The sequence below is a fragment of the Arachis stenosperma genome, chromosome 10 (genome assembly GCF_014773155.1).
Source record: "Arachis stenosperma cultivar V10309 chromosome 10, arast.V10309.gnm1.PFL2, whole genome shotgun sequence".
NCBI classification, from domain to species: domain Eukaryota; kingdom Viridiplantae; phylum Streptophyta; class Magnoliopsida; order Fabales; family Fabaceae; genus Arachis; species Arachis stenosperma.
Window position 1 is genome coordinate 133563897 of NC_080386.1, and position 13086 is coordinate 133576982.

The window sequence follows — 13086 nt, forward strand, 5'->3', positions numbered from 1 at the left end:
AGAAATTATCTTGATTTATGGTTTAATTAAAACTGAAAACAAATTAGTTTAAAGTTGAGAAATCAATTAATTGTTATTTGATTATTTCACAATTCTTTATCATACTTGGACAATTGCTGGGTAGTACAACTAATCAACTATGTTGAATCAAATAAATGATTAAAATTGAGTGTATTTAACTTAATAACAAAAATTAATTCATAAAATAAAAAAGTTATCTTACGCTTTTAAATAAACTATATTCTTATAAATATATAGAACTTATAATATGTTTATAATCTTAAATTAAATGTGTATATTTAAAATACTTATTAATTAAAAAGTGAAAAAAGTAAGACAAGTGTAAAAATATATTTAAAATAAAAAATCTAATAAAATGTTTTAATTTGTAAGCTAAGAGTATAGAAATAGTCAAAATAGGACACTAACTTCACTCTTTTAATTAAAAAAGGATTTATATTTCTCTTTTATATTTGATAGTGGTTACATTATAGTTGATTATTTTCAATTTTCCAAACAATATTTGGGTTCTAATAAAAATAATGATGAGCTAATATTTATGAATTTTCATACATTAATGAGAGAGTGGCATGGAATCCATACCTGATTGCTACATGCTTTGTTTTGCCGTGTTTATGAAGGAAGGAAAAAATACATATCATGCCATAAACATCTACGTATAAATTTAAAGAGTGACAAGGATATAACAAAGAATTAGAGCAAATTGATACATTATTTTCCATGCGTATTTGGTACTCCTGGAATAATTAGAAACTGAGAGAGAATCGCTCAAAGACTTTTAAGATAAGCATTGGAGACTACAACTTTACCACACATACTCAAGACTCTTGGAACGTAAAGCTTGGTTTGATTGATTTTTCCATTCTCATGATTATGTATATATAATGTGGTTGAGTGAGTGGAGTGAAAGCCATTCACAAATTAAATATCACCAATAACTGAAAATGGGAATTGGATACCAAAATGTTGCTGCATGCGCAGTATTGGTATTTGTGATGGTGATGGCTGAAATTGCAGGCATTTGTGCAAATTCAAGTACTACTCTGCACTCTCTGTGTCTTGAAAGAGAGAGGCAAGCTCTTTTGAAGTTCAAAGCATCCCTGACTGATCCATTTAACATGCTTTCCTCATGGCATGGTGATGACTGCTGCCGATGGAAAGGGATTGGTTGTGATAATGTTACTGGTCATGTTGTCATGCTTGATCTCACCACTCCTTATGTGAAATGCTTGAGATCTATGTGGGAAGGAGAATATTGGTTAAGAAGTGATGATGAGAACAACTGTTACCTTTTAGACGATCAATCTTTAGAAGGTGGGAATGTTAATTCATCGCTGCTGGAACTGGAATACTTGACTCATTTGGACTTGAGTGGAAATCACTTCTATGGGAGTCCCATACCCATGTTCATTGGTTCTATGCAACGCCTCAGGTATTTGTCCCTCTCTTATGCTGGTTTTGGCGGGAGAATACCCAACAATCTTGGAAATCTCACCAACCTCCACTTTCTTGATCTGAGTGAGAATGAATTTTCACCAGCCAGCAACATCAATTGGATTTCTCAATTGCCATTGCTGGAACACCTTGATATGAGCTCTATTTACAATGAGTATCAGGTATTTGTCCTAACTTATTACTTGGATAGTTGGATGGTTAATAATTCATGGACTTGACAAAGTTGCTTCTTGTTCCTCCCTCAGGTTAATATTATTAATCTCACCATCACTGCTCCTAATCTTCAATTCCTAAGTCTTGCCGACAATGGACTTAGTGTGTCGAATTTGGATGCTTTACAAAACATGACATGTCTTGTGCATCTTGATCTTGGTGGGAATAGTATTACTTTAAATCCATCTTTGTTTGGCAACTTCAAGAAACTTGAGTATCTTGATCTTTCAGGGTGTGGGCTTCATGGTCCAATTCCAAATGCTTTTCAAAATGCTACTTCCATGGAATTATTGGACCTTTCTGGGAACAATTTTGACTCTCTTCCATCCTGGTTTCACAAGTTTGAGAAACTCAAGCACCTTTTTCTCACATTTAATAACTTCCAGGGTCCAATTCCTGATGCTTTACAAAATATGACTGCCATTGAGTCCCTTGACCTTTCTGACAACTCTTTCACTTCAGTTCCATCTTGGTTTGTTGAGTTAAAGAAACTTGTCTATCTCAGTCTTTCAAGTAATAAATTAACATCCATGGAATGTTCCATTTCATCCATTTTAAAAAATATGTGTCACCTAAAAGGTTTATATATAGCACGAAACAGACTCCGAAAAGAATCCATTGGAAATAATGATTTGTCTACCTGCATTAGACATGATTTGGAGAATTTTGACTTGAGTGAAAATGAATTTAATGATCAATTGCCATCTTGGTTAGGACAACTTGAAAATCTAGGCAGGCTTGATTTCCAAGATAATTTTTTCTATGGTCCCATTCCGTCTTCTTTTGGAAAATTACTGAAATTGAAAAATTTATATCTGTCCAACAACAAGTTAGAAGGAGATCTTCCTGATTTTATGGGACAACTAGTAAATTTACAGGTCGTCGATCTTTCAAATAATTTATTTAATGGAACCATTACTCAAAATCTTGGACAACTTGTAAATTTACAAGAACTTGTTGCCTCAAATAATTATTTAAAGGGAACAATTCCTGAAAATATTGGACAACTTGTAAATTTACAACGTTTTGATGTCTCAAATAATTATTTAAAGGGAATTATTCCTCAAAATCTTGAGCAACTTGTAAATTTGCAATATTTTAATGTCTCAAATAATTATCTGACGGGATCCATTCCTTCGAGTCTTGGTCAACTTATAAATCTAACTAATCTTGATTTGTCAAATAATAATTTAAAAGGAATCATCCCTCCAAGTCTTAACCAGCTTGTAAATCTTAATTGGCTTGATCTTTCAAGGAATAAACTAGATGGGAGAATTTGTATTGATTTTCAAAAACTTGTGAATCTAATCAACCTGGATCTGTCTTCAAACAATTTGAATGGACCCATTACAGTGGAAGAAAGCAGGCTTTTGGTTCTCTCACAAATGTGGTATTTGAATCTCTCACATAATCAAATCAGTGGCTCGCTTCCTGAACATATTGGTCATATAATGCCCAATTTGTTGTACTTGATTCTTGGAAATAACCTCATAAATGGTTCAATTCCAAAATCATTGTGCCAAGTTGATGATTTGAGTATCCTTGACCTTTCAAAGAACAGACTATCTGGTAAAATCCCCAATTGTTGGAAGGATAACAAAGCATGGGAAGAAATAAATTTGTCATCCAACAAACTCTCAGGGGCTGTTCCAAGCTCATTTGGGAATCTCTCCTCTCTCTCATGGTTGCATTTGAACAATAACAGCCTTCATGGAGAGTTTCTAGCATCTGTGAGAAATATGCCACAGTTGTTGATTATGGATCTCGGAGAGAATCAAATTTCTGGAACCATCCCATCATGGAGTGCTAACACATTTTCTTTGCTACAAATTCTAAGATTGAGGCAAAACAGGTTAAGTGGTAGCATTCCTTCACAGATATGTGAACTATCATCCATTAAAATCTTGGACCTTTCTCGCAACAATCTAAATGGTTCAATCCCTCGGTGCATAGGCAATCTTCGAGGAATGACTCTTGAGGGTCCCGCTTTGTCTCCTACTTCATCTGCTGCTGAGCCTCGCAATTCGTCTGATAGACGAGAATTTGATTGGCAAATGGAGGATGTCATAGAAGTCATAAAAGGAAGAGAACTTGACTACATAAGAATATTGAAGCTTGTAGTCCTCATGGATTTGTCCCAGAATAATTTGGTTGGCTCCATTCCGAAAGAAATAACATTGCTCGATGGATTGCATAGCTTGAATCTATCAAACAATCATTTGATCGGAAAGATCCCTAACATGATAGGGGATATGACATCACTTGAATCCTTTGATGTTTCAACTAACCAACTCTCGGGTACAATTCCAAGCAGCATGTCAGCTTTAACATTACTAAGTCATTTAAACTTGTCACACAATAACTTCTCTGGCCCAATTCCCACAGATAACCAGTTTTTGACTTATGATTCATCCAGTTATGCTGGCAACCCATATCTATGTGGATCTCCTCTACCCAACAAATGTGGTTATTCACGTCAAGTTGATGGGAGCAGTGAATTTGAAGATGAAGACAGCAGCTTAGATAAGTTGGAAAAGTGGTTGTTCTACTTTGTGATTGCAATTGGCTTTGCAACTGGGTTTTGGGGAGTTATTGGGACTTTGTGGTTCAAGAAAACTTGGAGGCATGCTTACTTCAGATGGGTGGAAGATTTAGCCGACACGATCTATGTCACAACTGCAATAAAAATGGCAAAACTGAAGAAGTGGATGAGATGAGAAACCGTGTTGTTGTTTGATCATGATGGTTTCAGTGGCTAAGAGAAGGGGGGGTTGAATCTTAGCCCCCTTTTTCGATGCTTACACTTGCTGAACTTCAGAGAAGACTTTTCTGTTTTTGCTCGTCACTTAACACGAGCAACTTTGTTTTGTCTCGTCCCTTGCCACGAGACTTTTTGTTTTGTCTCGTCACTTGGCACGAGATAATTCTAGCTTTTGCTCGTGTGTGGTAGAAAACAGAAATGGAGTAGAAAGAGAAAGAACTTGCACCCAGATATATCCTGGTTCGGCTGCTAAGTGCAGTGCAGCCTACATCCAGTCTCCATCACAAACATGATGGAATTTCACTATAATCAATCAGATTACAACTTGTAAAGTGCTAACCCAACTTACAAGGGGATTCCCACAGAATCATGATACACAACATAGATGAACAAAGGAACTCTAAGACATCTATGGCTTTTTCTTTTAATTTTGCACTCTCTGCCTTTTTCCGCTCTATGGTTTTTCATTACAAACCTCACTTGTTTGCCTTTTACCATGAGACTCAAGACATGACAAAATTAAACAGAAAAATACTAAACAGAAAACATTGAAGGAGAAGAGAAATCTGTTAGCTCAGGTAGCTCTGAGAACTCTGTGCCTTGCACTCTCAAATTTTCTCCTTGCTTCAAACAGTGGTTGTTCCCCCTTTTTAAAGAAATAGGAAAGCCTCCACACTTGAAGCCAAAACCGAACCAACTTTCTTCCTCCTTCAACAAACCGGTTCGGCCACACAGAGAGAGAAGAGATAACCATGCTAAACCCAACATGCAATTACCTCTAGTCCTTTCTTGATCATCACCCTACATCAATCCGGGCTCTCCATCCTTGGCTTCCTCTCCAAGATGGATTTCTGGCCCTTGATGCCTCATGATGATGATGACTTCATCTGCTTCAATCTCTGCCTCCAACCATCACTTCGCCACTCTAGCTACTCCCTGTGGTGGTTGATCAGAATCGAAGACAAGCCATGCTCCAAGAATCTCTCCTCTTGGCCGAATCTTCTTCTTCCATTTTTGAGCATGAAAGGCTCAAGATAGCTTCACCAAATCTAACCACATTTGGTAAGCATCTTAGCCACAGCTCATCTTTCTTTTGGTATGTTTTCTTGCCATCATTAGCTTGATGGTATTGATGCATGCAACTCTTTCCTTTTCTTCGTTGAAGAGCTCGGCGTCCATTGTTTCCTGGACAAGGACCAAAGAGAGAAGAAGAAAGAGATGAGAGAGAAACAAAGAATCTGAATAAAAGCAAAGCAAAGTGGTTAAGCAAATTAATTTGAATAGCTTGCTTTTACTCCCCTAACATAGAGTGGCGTGTTTGACATAATAGCCATCAATCACTTCAGCTGAAATTTTTTTTTTCTCTCTCATGTTCCCCATGCATTAATTAACAATGTAATAGATTTTGAAATCCATCACTTTGTTAGAGCTTGGTTCCGTTGGAAGCACTATGCTTTCATTTTCCTTTTGATTCGGACCAAACATGGAACCTATTCTCTTTAGTATAATTTGGGCTTGTGACAATATGATCAAAGCTGGCCCATTTGATAAGCATTTGCTTTCCTGATACAATTGTGTAGCGGATCAAGCATAGGAAGCAAATAAGAAAGCATTTGTTTGGGCTTGCAACATTAATATTTATTCTGGCCCATTAATATAAAATTTCAGCCTCATAATATAAAGCATGCAACAAGGCTAATTGTTGGGCTTAAGTCAGAAACTTATTCCTCGGCCCATCATGAAACCTGCAACAAAATTATTAATCAAAATATGTTAAATGAAAATCAGATTAATAATTTTGTAATTATTTATTTTAATAATGTTTAGTCATCACAAGTATTATTTTAGAGTTTTCCAAACTCATCAATCTCCCCCTTGATGACAAACATTATTAAAATTGAAATGGAAAGAAATTAAAAAATTGAGTAAGGAATACTCCCTTTGATTTGAATTTCTCCCCCTTTCAAAATGTCACATGGCTCCCCCTTAATATGTGCTATTTTACCAAGGGAAGCATAAACCTGTAACATTTAAATCAAGCTTCAAGTAACAATGTTATTTAGCAAATTTTATAATGCTAAATTGCTTGATTTATGAGCAGTTTTAATTGATAATCAAAACTCATTTGATATCATAAACTGATTTACTGCTCAACCTTTTTTCCATACAACAAAAAATATCCAAATATTTTTCAAACATTTTCCTATTTAGGATATCAGAGCAAATCAACATGATGAAAAATATTTGAAGACCAAAACAAGGCAGTTTTGATATGTTACACAATTAAAGGAACTGCCAAAAATAAATTTTTAAACCAACCAGTTTATCAATGATGAATCAATCAGCCATGCATCAAACATCATTATCAACCAAATGCTAAAATAGACTAATCATGATAAACAAATGTAGTTCAAACAGCAATGATCATATGCAATCAACATGCATTCTTTGAACAAGGGTAATCATGAAATTTCAAAAATGAAAATTTCAACCCCTGTTTTTTCCAGCCCCCTGTTTCGTTCCAATTTCAATTTTGGAACCTAAATTTCCTCCCCCTTTTGTCATCAAAGGGGCACCTGCACAAAACATGATAAACATAACAAAATAAAATAACAAAAGTGTATCACAGTATCCTAAAAATTACCCTAAAGCAGTGAGTATCAAGTCATGCTTATACAAAAAAGAGATTGAGCCTAATGGAGCCAATATCAAACAGAATAAAGACAAGTGCTAATCATCAGATAAGTGAAAGTCTTCTCCCTCAGCGTCTCCTTCACTATCATCTCCCAAATCCTTGTTCAGGTGTTCCAGCATCAGATTAACCCGCTCCTTGCAGTTTTTCCAAGCTTTCTCATTTTCATAAGCTTGCTTTCGGGCTTCTTTATGAGATCGGAACATTATGTCTGCCATGTTTGAAAACTCTCCCAGAATCTGTTGAAATGATCTGATTGTTTTGGAAGATTCTGGCCTTCCTTCATGCTCACTGTCCGATTTTCGCCCTTTGGTTTCCTTGGTTGCTCCTCCTCCTCGGATTGTAGACACCTCATTTTCTACCTTCTCATTCAACAAATCAACTTTAAAGTACTCAAATATTCTAGTTAAAAACATACCATAAGGCAAGTTAGCCTTTCTAGTGCTTTTAACCGAATCCCACATGTGCCTAATCATGATGTAACCAAAGGAAATAGGGGTAGAGGTAACCAAAGAAAATAATATGAGACAGTCAGAAAATGTTACTCGGTTGTGTGAGCCGCTTTGGGGAGTCAGAATATGAGTGATGATGCGGTGAAGCAAGGAATTGACCGGTCCAAGAGCTTTGTGAGTTGGAGTGGTTCCATGCAATCCGGAGAGGTTTGTGCAAATGTGCTGAAGAACAGTTTTGTGAGAAATGCCGACTTGTGTGTCCCATTTCTCCACCATGTATGCTCGCGGTCCTTCATCCTTGAAGCCCAGGGCCGCTCCAATTGTCTCAGCATCAAGGGCTATTTGAACCCTTTTGACATAGGAATGAAGGGTGCCATCAATGAGTCGCATGTTAGCATAGAATTCTCGAACAAGGCCTGGGTACACCGGCTTTTTGATAAGGAGCAGAGGCTTCCAGTTGAGAAGATCAAACAGAGAGGGAATGTTGGTGCTCTTGAGATTGTCGAGACTAACAAGGTAGGTAGTGCACAGATGACGTTTCTCCATAACCTCCTTGTGAAACTCGAAGGAGGTGCATGAGTTAAACCTGCTTGGATCAAAATGAGAGTGAGTCTTGCCATACTTGTCTCGGAATTCCAAGGATTCCAAGTTGGGTGGTTCAGTGGTGTCATTGAGTGCAAACCCTTGATTCTTTTGTGAACTTTTTCCGGGAGTGGACTTCTTCGGTGATGAGGGTGGAGGTGAAGGAGTGGGAGAAGTGTGAGACTCTTGTTCTTCTTCTTCGACTACGGGCTTCTTGTTCTTGCCTCGGCCTGAGCTTTTGTGAGCAATCACCTTTTTTCTCATGGTGGTTGTTTGTTTGGATGATGGTGAAAGAGAAGATGATGAGGTTGAATGAATGTGAATGTGAGTGTGGGTTTGAGGTGTTGATGGTTTTTGAGATAAAAGAATTTTTTCACTCTTTCTTGGCGCGGTTTTCTTTTTCATAGTAATGGAGGAATGAGAATATGAAAGGGTGTGGTTGATAACCGAGTGGAGTGGGAGAGAAGCAAGGTGGGTGACGCATTTAATGTGGCGTGGAGAGAGAGAGGGATGGAAATAATGATCATTAGTGGGCGGTTATTGCCCAAAAAGATGATTTCCTTTTTAACTTTTGAAATCTAAAACTGAAAAGTGGTTGCCTTAAATCAAGGGATTAGATGGAGAGTAGGATTTGATTTGACACTAACCACTTCCAAGAGGATATGGTGACACAAGGAAGAAGATTCTTTATTTGTATGGGAAGGAAGTTAACAAAACTGTTACTGTGGGGTCATAGAAATTTTGGTAGGGCCCATAAAATTTTGAATTCTGCGATGCCTCCCCCTTGACCACAGCTCTTCCATTGTGCCATTATTTTTATCTCGTCCAAACCTACGAGCAAAACTGAACAGAATCACAAATTCACAGATTTTCAATGAAACTTAAATCAAGCATTCCCAAACTTTTTCTCAAAGTACAGAATTTGTCTTCACAAAGAGGTTTTGTAAAAATATCAGCAATTTGGTCTTCAGATTTAACAAATTGAATATCAATAGTACCCTTTTGCACATGTTCCCTAATGAAATGATATTTTATCTCAATGTGCTTAGTTCTTGAGTGCAGAACAGGATTTTTTGAAATGTTTATAGCACTCATATTATCACAAAATAAGGGTATACTATTGATTTTTAATTTGTAATCTTCCAATTGTGTTTTTAACCAAATTAATTGTGAACAACAAGCAGATGCGGAAACATATTCGGCTTCGGCAGTGGATAGAGCCACTGTGGCTTGTTTCTTGCTTGACCACATGTTGAGTGAGCTTCCAAGGAAGCAACACATGCCGGAGGTGCTCCTCCTATCCACCCGATCTCCCGCATAATCTGCATCACAAAACCCTACTGCACAAAAGTCATCAGATTTAGGATACCATAATCCATAATTACAAGTTCCCTTAATGTATCTAATGATGCGTTTAACAGCCGTGAGGTGGGATTCTTTTGGATGAGATTGAAACCTTGAACATACACCCACACTTTGGACTATATCCGGTCTAGAGGAGGTAAGGTACATGAGTGAACCTATCATTCCTCTATACCTTGTTTCATCCACATTTTGGCCATCATCATCCTTTTCAAGTTTAGTATTGGGATGCATAGGAGTGCCCATTGATTTGGAATTTTCTAGGCCAAATTTTTTAATAAGTTCTTTTGCATATTTTCCTTGGTGAATAAAAGTACCACTAGGAGTTTGCTTAATTTGGAGGCCAAGAAAGAAAGTAAGCTCTCCCATTAAACTCATCTCAAACTCACTAGTCATGAGTTTTCCAAACTCTTCACACAAGGAGATATTGGCCGAACCAAATACAATGTCATCAACATAAACTTGAACAAGAAGGATATCATCATTAGATGTCTTAATAAATAAGGTAGTGTCGGTGGTTCCCCTTTGAAAATGATTTTCCAACAAAAAGGCACTAAGCCTCTCATACCAAGCTCTTGGAGCTTGTCTAAGACCATAAAGAGCCTTAGTTAATTTAAAAACATGATTTGGAAATTCTTTATGTTCAAAACCGGGGGGTTGAGCCACATACACTTCCCTATCAATAAAACCATTAAGGAATGCACACTTAACATCCATTTGAAACATTTTGAAACCCTTATGGGCAGCATAGGCAAGAAGCAACCTAATTGCTTCCATTCTAGCTACCGGAGCAAAAGACTCATCAAAATCAATACCCTCTTCTTGATCGTAACCTTGGGCCACTAATCTAGCCTTGTTACGAACAACTTGTCCATCCTCACCAAGTTTATTCTTAAAAACCCACTTAGTACCCGTTACCTTCTTACCATCCGGGTGAGGTACTAGTGTCCAAACCTTATTCTTGTCAAATTGAGCAAGCTCCTCTTGCATTGCTTTGACCCATGATGGATCCTTAAGAGCTTGTTTGACATTGTTGGGCTCTATTTGTGACAAGAGAGCAAGATTGCTAGGTTCGGTTGGCCTTTTGGTGGATGATCTTGTTGTTACACCTTGAGAGGGATCACCAATGATGAAGTCATGAGGATAACCCTTCATAGACTTCCATTCTCTGGGCTTTCGGACAGGTGTTGAGCTTTGATGAACTTCTGGTGGTCTCACTGTTTCAGTTTCTCGTCCCTGCTCAGGAGATAAATCGGGAGTTTCTCCTTCAATCTGACGAGACAAAACTGGACTTGCAGATTCTTCATTCTGGACAGATTTGGGATTTTCTTTGCTTGTTCCAGCTTCTTCTCCATCTGAATCATTATCTATCACAGTACTGGGAATTAAGTTAGAATCACAAAAGGTAACATGTATGGATTCCTCTATTGTCCTATGTTCCTTGAGATAAACTTTATAAGCCTTGCTTGTGGTGGAATATCCAACAAACATTCCTTTATAGGATTTTGGATCAAACTTTCCAAGATTTTCTTTATTATTAAGCACAAAGCATTTACATCCAAAAACATGAAAATACTTAAGATTTGGAGGGGTTCCTTTCCATAGCTCATAAGGAGTTTTCTTTAACCCTTTTCTAATGATTGTTCTATTCAAAATATAACATGCTGTGTTCACAGCTTCAGCCCATAAAAATTTAGGAATATCATTCTCACATAGCATGGCCCTAGTCATTTCTTGAAGGCTTCGATTCCTTCTTTCAACCACCCCATTTTGTTGGGGTGTTCTAGGACATGAGAAGTTATGAGAAATCCCTAAGTCATCACAGAATTTTTCAAAATCTTGATTTTCAAATTCTCTTCCATGATCACTTCTCAAATGGGCAATTTTCAAATCCTTTTCATTTTGAATTTTCTTGCAAAGGGTGGAAAAAGCATAAAACGCATCATTCTTATGAGCAAGGAAAAGTACCCAACCGAATCTAGAGTAATCATCAACTACAACAAGGCCATAATGTTTACCTCCCAAACTTTGAGTTCTAGTAGGACCAAAAAGATCAATATGTAACATTTCCAATGGCCTTTTGGTTGAGATTCCATCTTTTAATTTAAAAGAGGATTTTACTTGTTTGCCCAATTGGCAAGCATCACAAGTAAGATCCTTATCAAACTTGATGTTTGGAATTCCTCTAACCAAATTCCTTTTGACTAGCTTAGAAATTTGGTACATGCTAGCATGTCCCAACTTTCTATGCCAAAGCCATTTTTCAGATTCAAGTGAGGTAAAGCATGTTACATTTTGTTCCTTTAAATCCTCAAGAGTTAATCCATACACATTATTGCATCTTTTAGCTTCAAATAAAACATCCCCAGTTTTCTCACAAACAACCAAGCAAACAAACTTCTTAAAGATAACATCAAAACCTAAATCACACAATTGACTAACACTAAGTAAGTTATGTTTCAAACCATTTACAAGAAGCACATCATTTATACAAGAAGAAAAGTTTTTACCAACTTTCCCAACAGCCACTATTTTTCCTTTTGCATCATCACCAAAGGTAACAAGTCCTCCATCATATTCATCAAGCTTTATGAAGAAGGTTGTCTTCCCGGTCATATGCCTAGAGCATCCGCTATCCATGTACCACATATTTTCCTTTTTCTTGGATGCTAGGTGGTCGGCGAAATTGTGAACTATACTTTTTCACAACTCTCATAATCCCTGGTAATGGCTCCAAAAACTTGGTGCGCTCAATACCATGGCATTACACAACTTCGCACAACTAACCAGCAAGTGCACTGGGTCGTCCAAGTAATAAACCTTACGTGAGTAAGGGTCGATCCCACGGAGATTGTTAGTATTGAAGCAAGCTATGGTCATCTTGTAAATCTTAGTCAGGCAAACTCAAATGTATGATGATGAACGAAAATGACATAAAGATAAAGATAGTGATACTTATGTATATCATTGGTGTAAGAGCTTCAGACAAGTGTATGAAGATGCCTTCCCTTCCGTCTCTCTGCTTTCCTACAGCCTTCATCCAATCCTTCTTACTCCTTTCCATGGCAAGCTCGTGTAGGGTCTCACTGTTGTCAGCAGCTACCTCCCATCCTCTCAGTGAAAGCGATTGCATATGTCCTGTCACGGCATAGCGGAATTCATCTGTCGGTTCTCAATCAGGCGCGGAATAGAATCCAGTGATTCTTTTGCGTTATCACTAACGCCCCCGCCCTCAGGGTTTGAAGCACGTCACAGTCATTCAGTCATTGAATCCTACTCAGAACACCACAGACAAGGTTAGACCTTCCGGATTCTCTTGAATGCTGCCATCAGGTCCTGCCTATACCACGAAGACTCCGAAGAATCCAAGAGATATTCACTAAGCCTCGAATGCTTGTAGAACAAGAATGGTTGTCAGTCACCTTGTTCATAGGTGAGAGTGGTGATGGGCGTCAATCATCACCATCATCATGTTGAAGAACAAGTGATATCTTGGTAAAAGAACAAGCGGAATTGAATGGAAGAACAATAGTAATTGCATTAATACT

The 13086-nt window shown here is 37.5% G+C and overlaps 1 pseudogene; it reads left to right on the forward strand.

Moving 5' to 3' along the window:
* The first annotated feature begins 845 nt into the window (after positions 1–845).
* On the forward strand, positions 846–4840 carry LOC130956547 (receptor-like protein EIX1; annotated as a pseudogene).
* The last annotated feature ends 8246 nt before the right edge of the window (positions 4841–13086 follow it).